This window comes from Lissotriton helveticus, chromosome 5_1, assembly GCF_964261635.1.
Source record: "Lissotriton helveticus chromosome 5_1, aLisHel1.1, whole genome shotgun sequence".
Classification (NCBI taxonomy): Eukaryota; Metazoa; Chordata; class Amphibia; order Caudata; family Salamandridae; genus Lissotriton; species Lissotriton helveticus.
The window spans coordinates 2,036,360,287-2,036,374,572 of NC_136065.1; the positions used below are offsets into that span (position 1 = coordinate 2,036,360,287).

At 50.9% G+C, this 14,286-nt stretch overlaps 1 protein-coding gene across 2 annotated transcripts in view; it reads right to left on the reverse strand.

The window, feature by feature from the left end:
• The window catches only part of LOC144756223 (nuclear factor 7, brain-like), a 254,591-nt gene extending 241,031 nt beyond the window's left edge, over positions 1–13,560 (reverse strand). The window contains exon 1 of one of the 2 annotated variants that reach the window (XM_078645838.1): positions 13,208–13,560. The gene's annotated coding sequence lies outside the window, so the exon portion shown is untranslated. Of the gene's footprint in view, positions 1–11,288; positions 11,421–13,207 lie in introns of those variants that run through there. The other variant, XM_078645840.1, reaches the window with a different exon arrangement.
• Between the last annotated feature and the right edge of the window lie 726 nt (positions 13,561–14,286).

Here is a 14,286-nt window from a genome sequence, read left to right on the forward strand (position 1 = left end):
TCTTGGCCGCGTTCAATCTGAGACCAGAGACACGCTCAAAGAGGTGTAAGGCTCGGAGACACCGAAGCCCTGAGCAGACTGGGTCCGACAAAAAGATCAGGACGTCGTCAGCGTAGAGGGCAATCTTGTCTTCCGCCAGACCAGGCCAGTGCCACCCCATGAGGAGTGGGTCCGCGCGGATGAGAGAAGCAAAGGGCTCCATCGCTAATGCGAAAAGGAGGGGCGAGAGGGGGCAGCCTTGCCTCGTGCCCCTCCCAATGGTGAAGGGGCGCTTGAGGGCTCCATTAACCATCACCTGTGCTCGCGGCTTGCAGTATAGGGTCTTGACCAGATTGCGAAAGGGGGGCCCAAAGCCCATCTCCGACTGCACCGCCTCCAGATACCACCAATCCACGGAATCAAATGCTAACTCGAAATCCACAAGGAGCAACGAGAGATAGGGAGTTAGTTGTTGTCGGTGCGCCAGACTCGTCTGAGGCAGTGCCTGAAGCAAATATTTGGAGCTCCGAGTTGATAAGGGAAATAGGGTGATAATCAAAGCAGCGGGCAGAGGGGGGCTGAGACTTAGCAATCACCACAATGGTGGCCAGATCTGCTTCAGGACAGAAGAAGCCGCAGTCTGCCGCCTCTCGGTACAGTGCCAAGAGATGGCGGATCAGCGTGTCCCGGTAAGACGCATAGAACTCCTGTGGAAGGCCATCTGGCCCCGGCGTCTTACCCGCCGCCATGCGAGAGATAGCGTCACTGATTTCTTCCGGAGTAATCGGGAGATCAAGGCCCTCTGCTTCAGCGTCGGTGAGCCACGAGAGGGGAAATCTTACACTCCAGAGGAGCTCTGAGAGAGCGAGGTCTGGGGGTTGGGTAGAGTACAAGGAAGCATAGTATGAAACAAAACATTAGGATACCGCCGTGGGGGCCTGATGGGTCACCCACTGAGAATCCATCACCTTGAGAATAATACACTTAGCCATAGGATATGTGGCCAAGCGGTGGAGGAGCTTCACGTTTTTATCTCCGTACCCATACCGCCGCGCCACGGAGGACCTCCACAACAGCTTAGCGGACTCCATGGAGGCCTGTCTGAGCTCATCCCTAAGTAATGCAAGCTTCCGATCATGAGCCTCCGTTCGTTCTCCAGGCGGATGGACCTCCAGCTGGGCAGCTTGGGCCTCCAGGAGTGTGTTCCGGGCCTCCTGTTTCGTGCGTTGGAGTTTCAGTTGGCCCTTGACCAACCCGCAAATTGTTGCCTTAGAGGCCTCCTATAAGGTACCAGGGGACGAAACCGAGTCTTGATTAGCGGCACAGTAGTGACGCAGTTTGAGCCCTACGTGCTTCCGGAAATCCTTGTCCTGGAGAAACCAGGCGTAAAGCCGCCAGATCGGGCGTGAAGAGGGCGGGAGACTACATAGACGCATAGAAAATGGGGAGTGATCCGATATGCTTCTAGGAAGAATAACAATGTCCTGGATCGATCGACAGTCCAGGGCCCGAAGAAACAGGTAATCTAACCTGGCCTTTGTGTGATGGGTGGCCGATGTATGGGTGAACATCCATGTAGCCGGGTGCCAGAGCCGCCAAGCGTCTCCCAATCCCAGGGTCACAGCCCAGTTCGAAAGGAGTGTGGAGTGGGAAACCCGAGAGACAGAAGGGATTGTAGCAGAATCAAGATTCAGGTCCGTATCCACATTGAAGTCCTCTCCCACTACAGTGGTCTCCGGGGGTAGGGCGGCTACCAGTGGAGCAAGGCACCGGAGCGTGGAAGCCAGCAGAGAAGGGGGAGAGTACCCAGCCACCAGATTCAAGGGCTGGGTCCCAATGTCCCCCTCCAAAATACCAAAACAACCCCCCGGATCATGTATGACTTTACGCTCGACAAAAGGGAGAGCGCAGCGCAGGAGGACCGCCACCCCGCGAGATCCCCTGGTGAACCCAGAGTGCCAAACCTCGCCATAACCATAGCGTGCCAGTAAGGGGCAATGGTTGCTTACCAGGTGGGTCTCCTGAAGCAGCAATATGTCTACATTGTGTCACAGGACATATCGCAGGACTGCAGTCCGCTTAACCTTATCTAGGTGGCCATTAACATTCCATGACACAATATGAAGGGAGGTGAAACTGGTTCGGTCGTCAGACATGGAGAGGCTGAGGTAATGGTCGAGCGCCCGCGTGCGCAGAGAGCGTAGTGGTGCAAGCGCGTGGGGTATAAGACATAGAAGGACAATGTCGGTCACTGTGTGGATGTTGCAGGAAGCGGCAATATTGCTGGCATAGGAATAACAAAAAACAAACAATAAAACCCGGGACAACTGTCCCCCCACCCAAACCCAAGCCCCACCCTCCACCATATACTTCAGAAACGGAAGCATCTGTCACCCTAACAGTGGACACTAGCAGAAAAAACAAACGAAAACGCTCGGGACTGGGAAACGTGGAGGACCTCTCCTCCTTGCGGGATGTTCGTAGTTGAGCCCGTCTAGAGTTGGAGCAGTGATCAGATGAGCCGCCATCTCCGACCGCGGAGCCAGAGACAGGCTCAAGCGGGATCCCTGATGAGCGTCGGGCTGCGCGACAGGTCAGTGTCGGGGAGTTCCAGCAGTGAAGGCCGGGGCGAGGTGTTCCCAGGGTCCAGGCGACCCAAGGAGCCAGACCGCTGCACACTCGAAGGCTCTCCAGGAAGCTGGGCCGGCTGCCGAGAGGAACCCAGCGGAGAGTCTGGGCGGGCCTGCCCAAGGCCACGGCATCGCCGGGAGCGGTTGCGCTGGGGCTGGGGGCCAGGAACCCCCTGGATGCTCGACCCACCAGCCACTCCTCCGGATATTGGATGTCAGTCCCCGGCCCGCAGGGGACGTTCCTGAGTGGCCCAAGACCAAGCCTCTTTAGGGGTATCAAAGAATAGGGTCTTGTTGGAGAACACCACTCGCAGGTGAGCCGGAAAAAAGGATCCTGTACTGTATGTTTTCGTAGCGAAGACCTGCTGCTTGCAAGCCTCGGTCAAGATGGAATCGCGATCCTTGAAATTAAGAAATTGCATGATGATGGGCCTGGGGGCCACTCCCAGAGGCGGTCTAGGAGCAAGGGAGCGGTGTGCTTGCGCAATCGTGAACCACGGGGAGAGGGAGCCCTCGGTGATCCATGAGCGAAGCCACTTGTCTATGAAGTCCGCTGGGCGACCCTGCTCCACTCCCTCCGGAAACCCCACCAGGCGGACATTGTTGCGGCGGGACCTATTTTCCACGTCCTCCACCCTCCGATGAAGCTCTCGGGTGTGAAACTGAAGCCGAGTGACTTGATCCTTGAGCTGCTGGACATCATCCTCCACCATGGAGATGCACAACTCTGTCTCCGTGATCCGGGCCACCACATTCCTCAGGTCTTGCCGGATGAGGGTAATGTCCACTCGGACCATGGCAATCTTGCCCTCCACAGAGGACTGCAAGGCATGTATTGCCTGAAGGATAGTTGTCAAATCTGCAGCCGGTGTCTACGGTTCCCCCGATCGCCCCAGCATCCGTGGTGGTAAAGTGATCCGTTTTGGTCTGAATTGCCGGGGTGTTGGCCGCCTTGTCACGACCCATGGTCGTTATTCAATGATGTCAGAACCCTACAGATCCATTAGCAAGTCTCTGCGGCAGGGGCCACCAACCAAGGTCAAAGGATGCGCAGTCAAAGTGTGGGTCAGCTCGGCCACCTCCAAGGAGATCCCAGAGCTGATGCGAGGTCTCCGCGTCTGGGACCCCACACCGCGCCAGGCTCCTTCAGGGCAAAGCAAGACAGTGGGGTTTCACAGGGAATGGCCAGTTAGTCCCCACTCCGTGTGGTAGGTGCAGGCAAACAGATCCCCGCTGGGTCACGGGAGCAGCAGGAGGCAGCACAGTGGAGCACCTGCCCAGATCCAGCCTCCAGGGCCTTTGAGCGGAAGGATCGACAGACTCTAGCAGGTGCCCCCAACAAATCAAGAGGTGCCAAAGGGGGCCAGCCTACAGGGCCACCTACCACTCAATGCCTGCGGTCGAACACTCGCCTCATCAGCTTCGCAGCCCCTCAGAGGCGGGGCAGTGACAGCCGACGTGCCGGCTGTCAAGGGGAGCCCAGAATATCACAGGCCCAAGGAGAGCCCCAGGATGACAGGGCCAACCGGGGAACAAGGGTGGCGGAGGGCCCGCAAGGGGAGTCCAGAATACCTCAGGCCCCAGGACAGCTCCAGGAAGACAGGGCCAACCAGGGAACAAGGGCGGCAGAGGGACGGCAAGGGGAGTCCAGGAGACCACAGGCCCAAGGACAGCTCCAGGAAGACAGGGACAACCGGTGGAACAAATGCGGCCCACCCTAGGAGTCCAGCAGCAGATGCAGGCGGCACCCCCTCACCAGGTCCCAGCCAGACAGCAGTGGCGCAGTCCCAACATGTCAATAGGCAGAGTACCAGGGCCCAGGAGGACAGACTTGCAGCAGGAAAAGTAAGTGGAGCGACAGGCCCAACCTAACGCCCAGAGCAAACGAGCAGTCCAGGGGGAGGGGGCCACTCACCATAGTCCCAGGACCCTCCTCCGCCGCCAGGACTCACCACGCATAAAGTCCACCAAGGGCCGGGCCCGCGCCTCCTCCAGGCCGCCACACCGCATTCCGGTCCAATCATCGCCACCAGCACCAGCCCCCGCCACCTGATGTGGCGACCAGTACCGCGGCAGCGCAGCAGGGGAGCCAGAGTGTAGCAGTGAGTGTATGTCTCTGCTACAGGGGGCCGCAGGAACAGCCCCGTACTGCAGGCACGTCAGTTGCTGCGGACCACCACTGCAGACGAAGCGGACCTCCGCCAGGCAAAGAGGGGTAGGAGGGGGGCAGACAACATCAAGGCCGCAGGCCAACATCCAGGGCCCAAGCACCGCCGCACCGCCGCACCGCCGCACCTCCACACAGGAATCAGGCTCCCGCCGTCCGAGGTAACAGCGGAAATGGAGGCAACACCACAGGGAGGCCACAAATGTCCCAGCTGCGGGCGGAGGTCAGAAGGCAGCCTCCCGCCTGCTTCGCCAATCACAGCAGCAGGGGGTCAGAGGCAGCCAGAGCCCGCGCAGGAACACAGCTCAGGACAGAAAGACGAGGCACGCTGCTTCGAAACCGCCGCAGCACCACCAAGGTCTGTTGCTCCCCAAGGACCACTCGGGCCGGGGCAGCAGACGTAGTCGGAGCCCAGGCAGCTCAATCTCCGGTGACAGGCAGTAAGTGGCGAGTGGGAGCAACAGCCATTTTAAACCGAGCGCTGACCAGACCGTCATACGATCACCAGAAAGTGCCGGTGTCCGGAGTCCCCATGGGCAGGACCACCCTCAGGTATGTGGCAAGGGCGGGGGCGCAGATTTTTAAGGCTGGATGGCGACCAGGATGGGCAGATTGCGGGTGGATAGCGGAGGGGTCCAGGAGCACACTTAAGGTGCGACCGCCATCTTAGCCCGCTTGGCCACGCCCCAGTGTCATTTTAAATATAAAAATATTTCCTATTTTTATAAATTGGTGTTGGATTTTTGTGTCTTAATTTTTGTCTGAAATGGTGCTTTTAAATGCTTTACATACCTGTCTTTGAAGTTAAGCCTGTCTGCTCGCAGCCATGTTACCAAGGGTTGAGCATAGGAATAATTTTCTAAGGCCTATGCTGAGTCCTACCATGTGTTAGTGGCCTTATTGCCAGTGGCAGACATACATTTGCCCCTGCCAATAACCCACTTTCCAACACCAGTACATTGCAATTTTCCTTTGAAACCTGGGATGGAGAGTTATCAAAGGTCAGGGCGGTTAGGGATTTCACCACAATAAAAAGTTCTTTGGATGAGGTCTGAGCCTGGGTAATCTTTTTTCCAAGAACTTTGCCTGAGCCTTTTTGATGTGGTAAGTTCTGATGACCATCTTATATCTGGCTTTCAGTTAGGGGGGTCATAGTTTTTCCTCCATTCCCTTTTGGACTTTTTACAATTTTTCGTTAAAGATACTAACTGGGCATTGAACGATGGTGCCTTTTTGGTTTTCACTTTTGGTTTGAGAGTCATTGTAGGGACAACCTGAGATTTGGTAACAAAGAATACCTACCCATTCCTTTTTATGGGCTTGGAGGCCCATAGGAATGAATGTGAAGACATTCAGTATTAGCGATTCGGTATTACCGAATCTGTAATACCAGGAGGTATTTCAAGGGTGCCAGGGTGTCCAAAGGACACCCTGTTGCACTCCTGAAAATGTGCATGTGTGCCCATCTGGTGCACATTCATGCCCTAAGGGTATGGATGTGTGCCACATGGCACTTTAAAAAAAGCAAAAAAGTGTTTTTTTAAGGGAAATCGGTAATTACCATCAACTTGAAGTTGGTGGTAATTACCGATTTCTTAAGGCTCAAAAGCACTCTTTAATGTGCTACCTACAATGCATTAAAGGAATCGGTATTACCGATTCTTTAAATGCAAGAGCAATAAGGAATCGGTATTAAGGAATCGGTATTTACCAATTCTTTATTTACCGATTCCTTACCTACATTCGGAATGGCTAAATACCGGTCAGTAACGCTGAAATGTACTGAATTTCGGCGTTACCGACCGGTATTTGGCCCTTTGTCCTTTAATATGGGTGGCTGATGTTATTAATTGACTTAATGATAGCCCCTCCAGTTCCTGCCCCAACCTCTTAACGTTGGGAACATTCTGATCATCAAAGTGAAGGTTTAGGTCACCTAAAATGGTAATGTCGGCTTTTCTCATCATGAGATTGGTCAAAGTGTCTATAAAACTGTCTAATAACACAGCACCGGGACCCTGGGGCCTGTAAATTAACAGCCCTGAGAAGGTGTGGGTGGGTGAAAAGGTGATAGTGAATTGACAGCATTCGAAGTCCAAGACGGGGAGGGAATTGATGACACACTTATATTCATCTTTAATCGGAACCGCAAGACCGCCTCCCACCTTCCCAACATGATCCTGTCTGTGGATATGAAACCTGGGGGCAGGGCCATCATAATGTGCGGGATGGAATTATCATTGAGCCAGGTTTCCTTGACGAATAGAGCATCCAAACTACCCTCCTCCAATATCAGAGGAATTTGTATTTTATGCTTAGGGATAGAGCATCAGTTAGTTAGGCCTAGAGTTCAGGAGATGTTCTTGGCTAGCAGTCAATGACCAACTGCGTAAAGATACCCACGAATGTTTATCTCAAATTTATAATGTTTGCATACCTGTTACACTTCAGAGTTACAATCAAATAGCCCTCCCTTATTATCGCATGGTTTTGAGTTATGTCTAAGAGTCACCAGTTGATTCGTGGTGTACTGTATCCGCTGAGATTGGATAGGGTTCTTGGCCCCTGGACCCGATCAGGCGTGGATGGGTGAGATGGGCTTGCCTTTGGCGTGCCAGCCGCACGCCCGCTGCGCGCGCCACTGTGTGCCCACTTCCCTGCCGACATTCAAAGTGTCACAGGTCCGTAAGCTAGAACACTGACCCCTGGCACCAAATTCCACTCTATAGTAGAGAGGGGTAACACTACCTCTCTAATGCGCTCTATGGCTGCACTCTAAGACTCCTGGCCTGTCTGGCAGCAACTAGGAGCTCTTCTGAGGATCTCACTCTTGTTCCAAGTAAGTGCTGCAATATAAATATTCAATTTTGCCCTCCCAAATAAAATGAGTAAAATTCAATGATACACAAGAAAAATGGCACACTAAAAGGCACACTAAAAATGGTGGTGCAGATTTACAAGCCCCTTGCGCCACTTTTGCATCACTTTTAACATGGGAAAAGTGTAAATCTGCCCCGGTACCTCTTGCTTCCTGTAATGGTATTTATGTTATTAAATCTGTCCCATGCACTCAGAATATAACATGTGATATAGAGGTTGAGGTTGTCTATACTGATGAAAATGTATTATTATCCAAAGTAACATTTCGTAGCAACCTTAGAATAAATACGGCTCGTTGATGTTGGCGTATAACTCATTGTGTTGTATCAAAAGGATTATATAACTTAGGAACTATAAATAATAACAGAATCTCTGTGCAAAAAGCAGTAACCCACTAAGCTAGCTACAAACCTGGGATCAGCAAATTACACGCTGTGCTTTACAGCAGGAACATTAACCCTGTATAATACTTTATTTACGATGAGTCAAAACTGTGAATAGATAAAATCACAGATTTATCCATTAAGTGCATTAACCATAAGAGTTGTCTTATCACTATTTGTGGATCCCCTGAAAAATGCAGGGCACACAAACATGTGTGCAGGAGGCTCTTGTCTCATCTCGGAGACTGTCACATGAATGACGTCACCCTGTTTGCAACGAATGGTCCTGAAGACAGTATAGGACATCCTCAAATGTATTACAATTATATAATCCTGATGACTTAAAAATATTTTTAATGTTTCATATTTTGTTTATAGAATACAAGCTAGGCTTTTACCTGACATTTTTTATAAACTAAATAGAACCAAAATATATCTCACTGAAGTGCAAGTTCAATCACACTGGACAGGCCCAGCACAATCCAAACACACACAGATGTGCACACAAGCCTTTGCCAGCTACAACAGGGCCTTCAGCACTGCATCTTTGCAGCAGCCCGCGCCCCACGCAGGGGTCCACCATAAAAGTGCCATTTGGGCACTAACCCACCCCCTCTAATGCTGGGACCCAGGGGGAGTCCCCCTTGCCTGGCACGCTAGGCGCGTCGCTTCCGGCGTGCCGAGGAGGTGGGAAGGTATTTATGCCTCCCCGGCCATCCTGGTGTCCTATTTGCTATGGTTGCAGCAGGCCTTGAAATGGCAGGTTGCTGGTGAGAAAGGAGCTCTATTGGTGGGGGGGCTCTGGCGGTGTTGGGGGCCGCCTCCAGAGCTGTGGCTGGGTTGCAGGGGAACTGGAAGCATATGGGTACAGAGGCGTACCTCTGCAAGAGCACAATAGGGGTGCCAGAGCCAAAGCCCAGGAGCCTCATGAGAGGGTCCGGGAAGATTTACGTTGGTGCCCAGTTAGTCCTTCGGGCGGTTGTGGGCCTGAACAACCAGGGGCTTGCCTTGCTCCGCTCCGCCCTGAAAGGAGTATGAGTAATTAGGGACCAATGTGTCACATGATCCAGAAAGAGGATCACCCAATAAGTAGTAGCACTGATTGGGTTCTCCACAGTGCTTGCCTCACCTCACCTAAAATGGCGGCCCTTTAGTGGTATTTGCGCACTAACCCACCCCCTCTAATGCCAGGACTCTGGGGGAGTCCCCCTTGCCTGGCACGCTAGGCGCGTCACTTCCGGTGCGCCAAGGAGGTGGGGAGATATTTATGCCTCCCCCGGCCATCCTGGCGTACTTTTTGCACCGGACGCTCTGTCTCCCACCCTACCGCTTACCTGGCATGGGGTTGGCAGGCGAAGTACATAGAACATTGTAATGTTTTCTTTTGTTGTTGCAGGCTGAGTTACAGGATTATCTGGAAGCATATGGGGACAGAAGGGTACCTCTGCAAGAGCACAATAGGGGTGCCAGAGCTAAAGCCCAGGAGCCTCATGGGAGGGTCCTGGAAGATTTACGTTGGCGCTCCTTTGGGCGGTTGTGGGCCTGAACATCCGGGGGCTTGCCTTGCTACACTCCGCCCTGAAAGGGGCGTGAGAAATAAGGGACCAATGTGTCACGTGATCCGGAGAGAGGATCAGCCCATAAGGTGTAGCACTGATTGGGTTCTCCACAGTGCTTGGCTCATCAGGCAGGCAGGGCAGCATAGGTTGGTTACAGCTGCCTGCCCTTGGATTGCTCGTAAGATAACCCACCATATTGCATACTTTTGTATGGAATAAACCTGCAGCAATATTTTTCCCAAACAAAAGTTGTGTTGTGTATTTATTTATTCATGCATGCTCTGCTGTTGTGTGGGTGGGGTGTGTTGCCAATAATGGCACTATCCCTCACACACGGAACAGGCACAGCACAAACAGCGAAAGTGTACAGTTTAATCACACCCATTGGCAACTGGTACAAGCTTCCCCCACACCCATAAAATGTACAGCACGGGCACAGCACTGCAAGCCTCCTTCACACTGACAACGGGTACATCACGATCAGAAACACTATGAGCCTCCCTCACATACGCAACAGATACAGCATGGGCAGCAGCACTGCAAGCTTCCCTCACATCCAGAACAGGGCAATAGCCGAGGCAGCAGCACTGCAAGCTTCCCTCACATCCAGAACAGAGCAATAGCCCAGGCAGCAGAACTGCAAGCTTCCCTCACACCAACAACAGATACAACATGGGCATCAGCACTGCAAACTACCTTCACACCGACAACAGGAATAGCAAGGGCAGAGCTCTGTTTGCTTCCCTCACACCCATAACATGTGCAGCAGGGTCAACAGCACTGCAAACTTCCTTCACACCCAAAACAGGTAGAGCAGCTGCAGCACCACTGCAAGCTTCCCTCACACCCACAACAGGTAGAGCACAGACAGCAGCACTGCAAGCTTCCCTCACATCCAGAACAGGGACAACCCAGGCAGCAGCACTGCAATCTTCCCCCACACCAACAAACAGGTAATGCACTGGCAGCAGCGCTGCAAGATTCCCTCACATCCAGTACCGGGACAGCCCAGGCACCAGCACTGCAAGCTTCCCTCACCTCATACCAGCAACAGATACATTACTGGCAGCAGCACTGCAAGTTTTCCTCACACCAACAACAGATACAGCATGGGCAGCAGCACTGCAAGCTTCCCTCACACATACAACTGGTACAGCACAGATAGCAGCACTGAAACCTTTCCTCACACACACAACAGGTACAGCATGAGCAGCACTGCAGGGTGTGGTTACATGCGCACAGCAGAAGGTTAGGTAACCTCATCTGTGGCTCACAAGACAGTGCCCCAGTCATCCCCCTCGCCCCCGCCCCCAACACACATAGGCCACTAAACCTCTGTCTACCATGTCAGTGTTTATCCACCACAAGGACAGAAACAGTTGTCTCCCTATCAGTATTAATTTTCTCTAATACGTTAATATAGTACTCACTCAAAGACACATAACAGTACTGGTGGTATATGTGTCCTGGAACTGATTGATGGTGTGTGCCACATGCAGGGCCCATCATCACTTTCTCTCTTAATTTATCGTTAGTCCAAAAGAGAACAGAATACTCGGACCCCCATCACATCTCATACATGCAGGACACTGCCTCCCAATACTCCACCCTGAGCCTGTCAGGGCATCAGAGTGCGACAGTACTCACAGCACACATAACGCGTCACACACTCGTGCTGTTGGTCACTTACTTCATCAAGAGGTGGCCCCCAGTATTATCCTAACACTGCCCTCAGTCCACTGATATCTAGGATTGTAGAAAGGAGAGTCTATGCGAGCTCCCTCCTGCCATGTATCTTCCCCATAGCTGCTGCTTTCCTGCTGACTTTCGAGAGCATGTGCTTGTTTGGTAAAGCAGGTGTGTTTCTACTCTGGGTGAACAACCTGTTCACTGGTGCACAGTATGTTACTTCCTGTGTTTAACCGTGTGTGTGCAGGAAACATTTCTCGGTTTGACTATGAGTCAAAGATTCAAATCAATATTTCTGACCCTGAGGGTTACAGATGTGTGTTTATTCCAAGCTATTGTACAGCATGTAATATGTGGAAGAAAAAAGGGCACTTTTTTTATTGCAAGGATAGTTACATGCCCACAACTTGTTGTCTTGCAGTAAAGGAGCGACATAAGAAACAGTGATCAAAGGAAGAGGTGTGGCGCCGCGGCCAGGGCGACTGACGCTGGAATCTGGGGACCACGGTTCGATCCCCGGCTCCGGCGGCAGGTTAGCCCAGCACCATGTGACTCTGGGCAATAGCTCGCTTAATCTTCCCGACGGCCCCCAGCGCCTAGAGACCCTTACGGGTGATTGTGCGCCTTACAAATGTGGACTTTACTTTACTTTTATCAATAATTCAATTCAATTCAAAATCTTTATTCGGTCTCATTAGAAATAGACCAAAAAAGTACATACAATATAATACATATCCATGATCTCCTGAGAGTTTAAAAACAATTTTACATTAGATTAAAAACAATTAAAAATATATATGCATTAATGTGCTTTGAGACTCCACATTTCATCGTATAAACAAGTTTATAAAAGAACGTGAAGTCCGATTCGCAATCAAGATTTAAGGCATCAATGCACTCATATCACAGTTGGCCGAGGTTTAAGGAGAGGAAGGGAAAAAGAAGAACAAAAACCTCAAATAGGATCCACTAGGAGCTCCTACTAACAAAGGAGATTAGAGGGCCTCCTCAGCCTAACTCCTCTTATCGAAGGCAGGCTCAGCACGAGTCCCGACTATCTAAACGTGAGCGAAAAAGCAAAAAGAGAAAGGAGCTAATACAGAAAATCGCTTGCCGCCCATGGGGAAAACGTATATTGGTGTCTGCCTAATGAAGAATGTATGACGTTACAATGCATACATTTACAACGCATGCCTTTAAACGCAGGTTTTAGATCACAACATCCTTTACATCGCATACATTTACATTGCATACCACTACACCAATTTTTTCAAAACTACACTTACAACGCATTCCATTACATCTCATTATACCATTACAGAGCACACCATTACATTGCATTTAAGGTAAGTGTTGGAAAGAGTAGGGGTAACAATTACTATTCTAACTCCAGGGGGTGCAACGGTAGGGTAAGTGTTGGATAGTGTAGGGGTACTATGCGTTGTAATGGTATGCGTTGTAATGACATGCGATGTAATGCCTGCGTCGTAGTGACATGCGATGTAGTGTCATGCGTTGTAGTGACATGCAATGTAATGGATGCGTTGTAGTGATAGGCGTTGTAAAGGATGTTGCGATGTAATGACTGCGTTGTAAATGTAGTGCGATGTAAAGATTGCGTTGTAAAGGTTGTTACCCCCTAATAAACAATGACATGCATATAGTTCAGGAAGTTATCCTGTCATAGTTTTTCTAGCCCGAGTGGCTGCTTTAAAAAAAAAACTCACTTTAGATAGCACTGCGACCACTCTTCTAAGCACTGTAACTAACAGATGTTACTATTATCTAGCGTATGATATTCAATGTGATGTCTGCAAAGGGATAGAAGGCTGAGTTGGCCTTGCTGGGATTTAAGCCTGCTACTTTCGATGCATGCATCCGTAGATACATCCATTCCTGTGCGGATAGTGCCTCTCCTACCTGGCTGTCTGCTCCTGCTGTCTGGCCTAGCAGGGCCCGGGTCTTAGGCTCTTCTGAAGCCTGTGGCAGGGGGGCAATGGTCGCTGGAATGGAGTTGCTGCTGCTGCTGCTGCTATGGGTCGGTGATGACATCTGTAGGTATTTTAAGAGCTGGAGCAGGTGCTGTACTGACAGGAAGTCCTGAGCACTCTTGAGGGGCGGGGAGTTTGGCGGGTGGGGGGAGGGGGGGTCGAGGGTAATTCAGGGCCACCTGCGAGGAACTGCATGCTTGCCAACCCTATGATTTAGGAGATAGGCTACCACCCTTTCTAGCAACTCTAGAGCCCACATATTCCTTGGAGTCAGCCTACTGTGTATGGGGAATCTGTGGATAATTACAGCTAAACAGATATAAAAGCAGCTTCCTGAGCAGGAAGAGAATCAAAAACAAGTCTCTGAAAGTCATTTTTTTGCTCTTAACCACAAGCCTGCTGCTGCTGGAGCGCCTGCTGACAACAGTGCACTGTACAGCTGTGTCTGAGGTTGAATAGGTGAGGGAGAAGGGAGAGAGGGTAAAGCTGGCCACAGTGCACAGTGATCACGCATTTATGCTATTGCATTTATTTCTCAATACGCCTTGGGGCCAAATACCACATGACACTCCTCAGCGTCCCAGGTACCAGTCAGAATATCTTTATTCGACTTAATCAAAGTCATACAAAGAAACAAAAACAGTAAAACATGACATACAAAATATACTTAGAATTCCTAACTTATAAAAGGCTACAAGCCCAATATATATTATAAATACTATTTACACAAGTTAAAAAGGTACATTTGGGTATACATATAAAATTCATTTGGTTAATAATCTCTTAAGGCGGACATTGGCCAACAGCTTTCGTCCTTACTGCAGCGACTAAAAAATTGGCAAGACTAAATGCTGTACTTGGATTAGTCATGAGCTGTAGAAAGAGCAGCGCGGGGCGCACCTGTGTGAACCCTGCGTCTTTAAGTACGGGGAACAAATGTTTTTTCCTCTGCTCATGATATAAGCTACAGAACATGACGAAGTGCATTGTGTCCTGCACTGAGAAATG